Consider the following 9,213-nt stretch of genomic DNA (forward strand, 5'->3'; position numbering starts at 1 on the left):
AACAATAACTGTACATGGTTAAATTAAATAGTCTGGATTGGCAGAGAATCTAGCTGAACGCTGGTTCCAAGGTCCATGTAGAGTAACGTTCTTGCCAAAACCGGCTATTGTACATGACCTTTGCCTAAGTCGTTCTTGATATGAGCTATGCCCGGTGTAAGGGCAACATCGTATGCTTCAACTCATAGTGTCCTCTACTCCAATACTGCAGGCTATACGCAAACCGTTTGCAAGCCTGTTGTAGCAGATTTATTAATACATATGACAATATTTATATTACGGCACGTTAACGTGGCGCAAATTCATTTTTCGGTGTTGTTTTAGTCCTGTGCGCTGGACATCGGCAAGGTTAAACGGATAATTATTGAGGAAATGACATTCGCCTCCCACTACATCAGTGCCTTGAGGATGATTTTTGACACGCAGCTTAACTGTTTTGGGCTACCACATGCCTGGTATTGACAAGTGTCAGCGTTGTTGTACCTTGAACGGTAATTGAAGAACTCTGATAACTTCGTTGATACCTGCTTGTGACGTTACTAATGTAGCGCTTTTCATTTTCGACTTTTATATCTGCTCGGGAATACATTTTTTTTACCATACAATTTCAGTTCGAGGTCGGTAGATTACCTCGTAGGCTTCTAACGTGACGAGGTGGCATAACGTGTATAGAGATGTCAAGAGCCTAGGACTGAAGTCTAACACGATTTAAAATGACAATGCAATGATTTCAGTTTCCGTAAATATATATTTATACAAAAACATAATGACAAACTAAAGGCAACAAAGCTGCCGGGGTTGTCAATAAATTGTCACAATAGAGGCATCAGCTCTCAGCCAGCTTTTCTTAAAAACAATGCCTGACAGAAAAAAGATTATGCCTAAATGATCACAGCATAACAATGTCTCAAGATATTTGATCGTCCAAGAAAGTTGAAAGCACAGTTTGGAAAATAGGTCCGCATTATTTGTTGCTCAGCGATAAAAGCACAGGACGTGACGATTTGCTTTAGGCGCTATATGCACCTTATATAACGCGCTATATAACGTTTGTTTTTTGTTAAAGGTGATGTGTATGATATTATAGATGGCAGGTGCGTGCCGTGACCCTCTTCATCGCCAATGTACTAGACTGAAGAGTTCATATGCCTGAGTCAACGTCGATAATGGCCTCCAAATAAGCGTATCTGGATGATTTGAGGCTCTAAAAAGAACAACCATCTGGCCTTTATAGCGAAGCTGATCTGATCACAGCGACTGATTAATGTGGTAAGCCAACGCAGGTCGACAGTGAAGTGCTCCCTATTAAAAGGACATTGTCCTGCCAAGCGAAATATCGCACAGCTATCGAACACTGGATAGATGGCGGTAGTTATACAGCGTGTTATTAAAGAGCCGTTTAGTTGAGTTCGAAAGTGCCGCTACAATGCTGTTAAAAACACCAGCCTTTTAGAACTTATTAGTTAAAATGTATAGTCTGCGTAGTAATTCACTTAAAACACTTATTATTTGTTTGCCAAAAAAAATTGAACGCTTTTCATCTAGATGTTTGCAGTTAAAAAAACAATACTCGCAATTATTTGCTTTCGCAAAATCCATCTAAATGATCCATACATTTAGCAGGGTCATTCTTTCATAAATTGAAGAAACGTGTATTTTTTCATTGCCTTATAACCTTATTATTATTATTATTATTATTAAACAGGACGGCGGCAGCAGCAGTTGAATTGAAAACAAAACTTATGTGATAGTATCAGTTTGTATGGATCGTGCTGAATGAGTTGGATTCATTAAAGATGAAAGTCGTTAAGAATGCTGTCGACCAATTTACAGGATCACATAAAAAGAAAAGCAACATGTGGGACGCTGGTTTTCCTTCTCAACCTGGGTTTCCAACTGCAGGCGTTACACACTGCATTTTCAAATAAGGCAGCTGATCACTAACCGCTCTTTGCAGTAGCAGGTAAATAGCGAGCAGGCGAAACCGACCCATGCAAAATCCCAACCGATCTTCACAGCCGATGTGTACGAAGTAATTTTTTATGCCTTAATAAATCACTTAGTAACATTCATAATTATGTTACAGCTTTAAATGAATGCTCTCGAGCTGTAAAAACGACTATCGGGCATTTTCTACGATGAGATGGTAAGCATGTAGAAATGCAGATAGATAAGGAGAACTAGCAAGTTTGTGAGGAGTAATAATGTCGAAACTGACCCGGAACAAATACCCGCAAAAAAACATTTACACGTAATATTCAATTCAAGATCTACATATATTCTCACGTGTGTATAGGGTGTTTGCGGTAAATATATATTAGATGTAGGGTATGCCATTTGTCTGAACTGACTAAATATCATATTCGTTAAATATTTCGCTGTGTTTTTCAAAGCTAATAGATGATGCTTACAAATGTATGAATATTTATTTTAAAAAGCAAGTAAACATGCTTATAATCAAGTGTTGTATGTCACAAATTTACTGACGGATGAGCTGTTAAAAGCCAGAGAAAATACTTGTTCTTTCAAGTTACAAGTCAGGAAGTTAGACCCCATTGCACTGCGGATGATAAACATAAATCCGGTGTACTGGTGCTGAGAGGTTTTAGTCCGGTGCAAAAAAATATAATTTTTTCTAGAATTCAATGGACCGTATTTACTTTAATTTTAGCTATAACTTTGTTGCACCTCAACAATCATCCCATGGAATTTTCTTTGTCGTTTTCCAACTTTCAGATTTTTTCGTGTGTCATTGACCGTGGTTGTTCAACAACCTATTTCTATAACTTGTATGTATTGTCCACTTACCTTTGAGTTCTTCTGCAAATTATTTTAAATATTACTGTTTTGTTCAAACTTACCTGAAGTGTTTGAAAATAAAATATTAGCTAAAAGATTTTACGACGAACTCGGACATATTGCTTATACCCTTGCTCGCAGTTGATTGTAAATTTGATTTAAAGCATATTCGTTTGAGTTTGAAAAGTACTCGGTCTGATGTGTGTACTCTAATTTGTATCTGTGAGGCGTTTTCGTTAAAACTAGAAGAAGTGCTATCGATTATCTTTGCTTAACCTGCCTGCTTCGAACAAAAACGTTATTTCTGAACCTGTTTATATTTTTTAGAGAATTAAGCAAGAAAAAAGAAAAAAAAGGAGGATTCGGATGTTGTTAGCTGTTAGATCGTTTACTCTCCTCGGCCCATTCTCGGCGCTTTTCGAAAACTACGCAGCCGTCAAGGTTCTCTCATTTCGATCTCTTCAGCCTGGTGTTGAAACCTGTAAATATTTTAATTAAGTATATCCAAAACTTTATATGCATTATAGCTTAAATGTTTTATATAGATTCTTTATCAGAAATATACGTACTTATCAATACAGACCAGCCTGATCACATAGCTTCTTGAAACTGTTTTACTCAGATAACAAAATTTTAATTTGAGGTTATGATCCAACATGAGAATCTGCAAAATTGTTTATGGATATTTACAGAGGTCAGAATGTCGCAACTCTGATTTAGGATACCTTTACGTATAGAAACAAATGTATGGTTGAAAAATGTCTAGTCATTATACAATTAGTCTCCTTCGAAACCTACTTAAAGTGATTCTCAAAAAACTCAAATATGCTTTTTTAAAATAAAGGTCGAATCATGAAAGAAGCAAGATGATTGTCACAGAGGCAAATATATATATATATATATATATATATATATATATATACATGTTTTGTTTCTATTGAGGAGATAGGGTTTTGCTGATATTTTTCACTATAGATTTTTGAACGGGCCGAGACTGACAGGGGCTCTGATATTCTAGTTGCACCCGAATCGATGACATTTTATTTCAATACACTTTTGGAGCACGACGGTCAGTTATACGATTTAATGACCGGGTCTACAGAGTCGTCTCTAGAAATGCTCTCATGCCACGCGCTTCCTTTCTAAAGCTGCTGGGCCTAGGTAAAGTCTTCATACGGCGTTCCGCTTTGTGATTCGCATGTAAGCTTTTCATAAATACAGCGAGTATACATATTACCTCCTGAAGATACGATGCGGATGAGACATTATAGCAACACCGCGCTCTATCGGCCGGTCCGTCCTGTGGGCTTCTGCCCCAGTCGCTTATCTAATCGCCCCCTACAACGCTTTCGCGTAGTAGTTTGTTTCAGTCGCTGATTGGATTGCTAGCGTTTGGGTGCCCCAGCCGTCTGCAATCGAGTAAGAAACATGTATGTCGAACACGGCTCGGTCCGGACGTCTAGGTGCTCGTCGTTTACCCACTTTTGGTTGGGCGTAAGTTCCGCGTGAGTATTAAGTGGGCGTAAGTTAAGCGAACGACGAAACGGTTTGTCGGAGACTAGCTCGGCCCGCCGCTTCCGAGTTGCAGCTGTCTTATTACATTATATTTCTCGATAACAAGATAGAAGAAATTTTGGAAAGCAAATATAGACCACAGTTTCGTACTAGATCGATAGAAATTCAAAAAATGAATTTATTTTTGCGTAGTAATAGACTTGTTCATCATTACTTTTAGTGTAAAGCCCTGTAAAATGACAATTGTAACAGAGTTTAGCTGTGCTATTTAAAGTTTTAGAGATAACGGTAATATCCGCTATTGTGCACGAAGAATAGCTTTACCTATTCATTTTCTGTCATTTCGTTATCTTTCATTCTTCGTTAAAGCGAAACGCGTTCTGGGTTCATAGCTAGCAAATGGGACTCTATGCCCAGTACAAGCAGTATACAAGTTGTTCAAGTCTGATGCTAGTTGCGTGACGTTATCTCGAAAGTGCTAAATTATATTTAGACGATATGGCGTGCGTACGTAGCAAATCACTTTGACTATTTATTCACTGGCTACCGTAGCCGAGCAGTTCACACCGCGCATCTGTTTTACGCTGTTCGTCAACTTACTAAATCGGCTCTGCTCTTACCGCTAATAAACTAATAAAGCATAACAGGGAGTGGGCTGACGCATTTAAAACCCAGAGTGTACATCAAGTACACACTACACGTTCTCCCAAGATCCCCTTATAAACAAAAATCAAAAATATTTTACTATTACTGAAAATATTAAATTCGGTTGAAAATAGAGCTCGACTTTGCGCGATGTCGACGGCATCACGACGGCGATGCTGGACATAAAACTCGAAACATACAGATCAATTCCAAAAGGGTTTCTAAGCTTTTATGACATTTTTCTTATTTCCGCCTATGGATTAGTTGACTCACGATGGTATTTTTTGTTCTATTTTCATGTTTACATAGGGGCCCTTTAAAAATAATAAACTGGGTGACTAAATTGATGCTTAGAATTTTACGTCCTTTCGTAGGCTGTCAGGCATTACCTTGCACGATTGGCTATTGGTACAATACGAAGTGCGTCTACATAACCTCTACGGTATTACGGGTACAATACAGTTCACTATCTACCATCAAATTATTATGGTTGGTATACCATTACAAAAGTTAAAACGTACTCAAGTTCTGCTACGACTAATTAGGTATTTCAGATTAGACGGGTAAAAACATAGTTTATCATAAGGACATTGTTGTTGCCGAATGAAGAAGTTAAATGCAAAAGAACTTCTATATATGATAAGCCTAAGCTTTTAAAATGCACTATTTACTAAGCAAAGATCCGCAGCGATAGAACCTACTACGGTAACCCAAAATGTTTTTCCATATTTCCACCACCGAATACGCGTTTATCCCTCTTTTCAGATCTCACATCAACCTAACCGGGTCCGATTGAAGAACGAGATAAAGGGCAGTTATTCAGTGAGGTTATCTGAAAATAGGAATGTTGACCCACAAAACCAAACTAGTGTTTTCGCACAAGGCATATTCGGCATGAGCGTGCCTGTATCAACTTCACATTTTTTAAAAGGCGGATAAGATATAGCTTACTTCTAAATGGGCATCATTATCAATTGCGGCATCATACGTTTCGTTTACTGAGTTAAGCTCACTTCAGATAACGGTGTAGCGGCTAACAATACATGTGTCTTTCCTTCGAAGGATAAAGGAAGGTAGATTAGAAAGATGCTAGATAAAATCTTTGTTATTTCTGAGGTCTGAGAAGCCACATAGGACCCACCAATGTTCTGTAAACAGACGCTGTCTAAACAGAATGTCATTTAGCCTAATTGTTCGACTGAACGGGGCTGGCTGTGTGTAGTTGCTTAGGTATGTACAGCAAACTGGGGTAACAGGAAACTGGGAAAATTGCGTAGGGAGACGAAGACGGGAACAAGGAAAGAGACAGACGACTAGAGCTGTTAAAATGAGGACTCAGGAGGGGCCAAGAAGGGCCTCGAGGTTGGAATGCCGGCCCAGACATCATTATTAAGCGAATGGTTGAGTTGTTTGGCCTTGCGTTTTAGGCCACTTTCTACCAGAGAAGACCAAATGAAATATGACTGCTCACAGAAGAAGAAAAAGGAACAGGACAACCACCGCGGTTGCTGAAGCAAGTTCCTTTTGCGGTTGCGCCTGAACCATCGTCGGCCACCACCTGGCACAGCTTCCATTTATATTTCCTTGCTATACTGGAGCAAAACTTGTCCTGCTAGCAATAAATACCAAAGCTCATAATTCTGGATTCGCAAAGGGCATGGTATGTCATTGTCCATTGCCGTGCCCATTCAGATATGGCTAAATTCTTTGCCTAAGTGGAGTTCCAATATAGCAAGCAACTTGCGTCCTCAATATGTCCTACAGTCGATTGAATTATTCAGGCTCTAATGTAATATATATATACCTAAAATAATGATTTTCGCGGGTACATGAAATGTTTTGCAAGGTAATCTTTACTTAGAAGATACGTTTATGCTGATAGGATATTCTCCGTTAACAAATATATAGATCGTTTATTTTCGTTTATAGAATGTAAAATGAGCGCTGCGTCTAGCGGTGCTAGCTTTTAATGTACTGCGTTATCTTTACTGGAACAACTTTCACATTTCTCTGGTCACCAAGGGCACATTTGGCACACCCCAAGGCGGGTTGGATTTGCTTACCTAGCTTCCCGTTAGGACGATGCGATGTAGTATTTGCTTAGAAAGAACAATATAGATATTGAATAAGGCCTCTTGCAGGCGATGTAATATCGCTCTCTAGGCAAATCCAGGTAGCTAAATGGCTGTCATTTTTAAAGATAGGTTATCCAACCTCACCGAATGACGGCAATACACTTTACTCGCCGTCTAGCTATATATGTATTATCAAAAGATAAGAAAAATATACCTTGTGTATATGTAAAGACTGTAAAAGGAATCAAATAATTTAACCTTGGCTAGCTACTGTTAGATATCGTCAGTATTGCTACTTCATACAATAGGCCTTCAACAAACATCCATAAAATATTCATTGAATTCTTGTACTGTTCGACGAATTCTGCAGTTATTCGGGAGCTTAGAATAGACTTGCAAGCTTTTATATATCATTTTGAAATATGTACGTAACTTTTTATGCGAACTTGAAGTGAAAAAGCAGAAAAAAAATGTATTTTTTTAAGCCATACATATGTGTGCCATCGATGCCAACGCTACTCATATTTCCAAGTTTCTTTTAGAAATCTAGATATAGAAACAAATCTTTTATTTATGGTGGAGTATCCATATTTTTTGATAAACTGTTTCATATAATGCTGTTGTCGTTATACAGGACGAAGGAGACCGGTCGTTTTAATTGAATTGGGTTAAAATTTAAATACCTTAAAAAAGTACCAAAGCAGGAACCCCTATTTTATTGCCTGTGATGGCTTAATGGTTCGGATCTGTAATAATGGGAAAGTAAACGTTTAACTAGGTACCTACTATTATCGACTTAAATTACAAGTATGTTTCTTATCAGTTAGGAATGCAGTGAGAATGTTTATTTACGAAGAATACATTAGATCACTTATCCCTATAGCCGTTGATCGAAATGATAAGTCTAATGCCGCTATTTTTATAACAATCGTTATATCTCTACTGACTCAATATATATATATATATATATGACCATTCTATTTGGCTTAGCATCACTAGCGGCCACTAGAAGTATTTGCACACTATGTTGCGCAATACAACAACGATACTATTTGCTGAACTGTATCTTTCAAGTTCCAAAAGTCCCTGCAGTCCCCGGATTTCGTTACGCAACGCGAGAAAGTTAATATACAGTTAATCCAGTTTTGGATATAACAGGATAAACAGCATGTTTTTATTTTAATTTTATTATTCGTACCATTCTAACCTTATATTTTCGTGATACTAGGCGAAAACTCGTTTGTAAAGTTTACAGCGAAAAAATGAGTATTTAGCTTACAATTTAATAAGTAAAGTAGGCGGTTATGAAATACTTGTTTTAGTATAAGAGAAATGGTCTACAAGGTCGAATGTTATCGATGAGAATAGCAGGTGCCACGATAGGAAATAGGCATAGATACCTCTAACAACAAATAATATATTGAACTTTGTCATCTAGCCATAGCATATCGTTTTTGTAACAGTTTTGCCACCCAATTTAACATTGTAGTAGATCATTGCAACAAACCAAATGTGTCTGAAATAATATTCGCCAAAATATATTAAAAAAATAACTACAAAAATGTAAACCCGTTTTAGGGTTTTCAGTCAAATTGTAGATGGCCATAAATTCGTGTGGCGCATAAGTTACACATTCTAAAAACTCCTAAAAAGTAGATATTCTTTGCTTGATCGAAGTTACCTGGCATCCCTTATTTACATTTATTTACTGAAGCCCTTCCCCCCCCCCCCCCTACATCTTTCATCTCCTATCTCATGCGGACGTCTGTTTAATCAATCCTTTTTCAAACTTTTCTGTCTCGTTTAGTAGCTATGGAACTGCATTCATTTATTTACTTTTCTCTCGAACTATAAAACGAACACAACGAATAACTTTAAATAATAACTCCCCGTCCCCTCCAGGAAAAGATTACCTGAGTGATTTTCTGGTAGCTTCCCATACTACCATTTTAAAAAGGGCGAATCTATGAGTTTATGTTGGCTAAATTGCATAGATATTGTTTGATGTTAATGTTTATATGCTTATTACACAAATAAAGTACCTTTGTACATGAAAATTCCAAAATGCTCGCACTTTGCAATCGACAATATTTCTTTGTAGACACGAAGTTAGATCCGTACGTGGCCATTGGAATGATGGACATTTTACAGTTAAGTTGCTGCGGCCTTTTCGTCTTTT

General features: G+C 37.6%; 1 long non-coding RNA gene across 2 annotated transcripts; it reads left to right on the forward strand.

Moving 5' to 3' along the window:
* The first annotated feature begins 293 nt into the window (after positions 1 to 293).
* On the forward strand, positions 294 to 8,755 carry LOC147759100 (uncharacterized). Of its 2 annotated transcripts, XR_015317314.1 has the most exons (6): positions 294 to 491; positions 1,067 to 1,269; positions 1,834 to 2,789; positions 3,127 to 3,280; positions 4,157 to 4,304; positions 5,725 to 8,755. It is a non-coding gene; the product is annotated as an uncharacterized LOC147759100 (long non-coding RNA). The 2 variants fall into 2 exon arrangements; XR_015317313.1 differs by lacking the exons at positions 3,127 to 3,280; positions 4,157 to 4,304; positions 5,725 to 8,755 and having other exon boundaries at positions 301 to 491; positions 1,834 to 2,908.
* Positions 8,756 to 9,213: the final 458 nt, after the last annotated feature.

Source organism: Varroa destructor, unplaced genomic scaffold, assembly GCF_002443255.2.
Source record: "Varroa destructor unplaced genomic scaffold, Vdes_3.0 BEIS01000001.1, whole genome shotgun sequence".
Lineage (NCBI taxonomy): Eukaryota > Metazoa > Arthropoda > Arachnida > Mesostigmata > Varroidae > Varroa > Varroa destructor.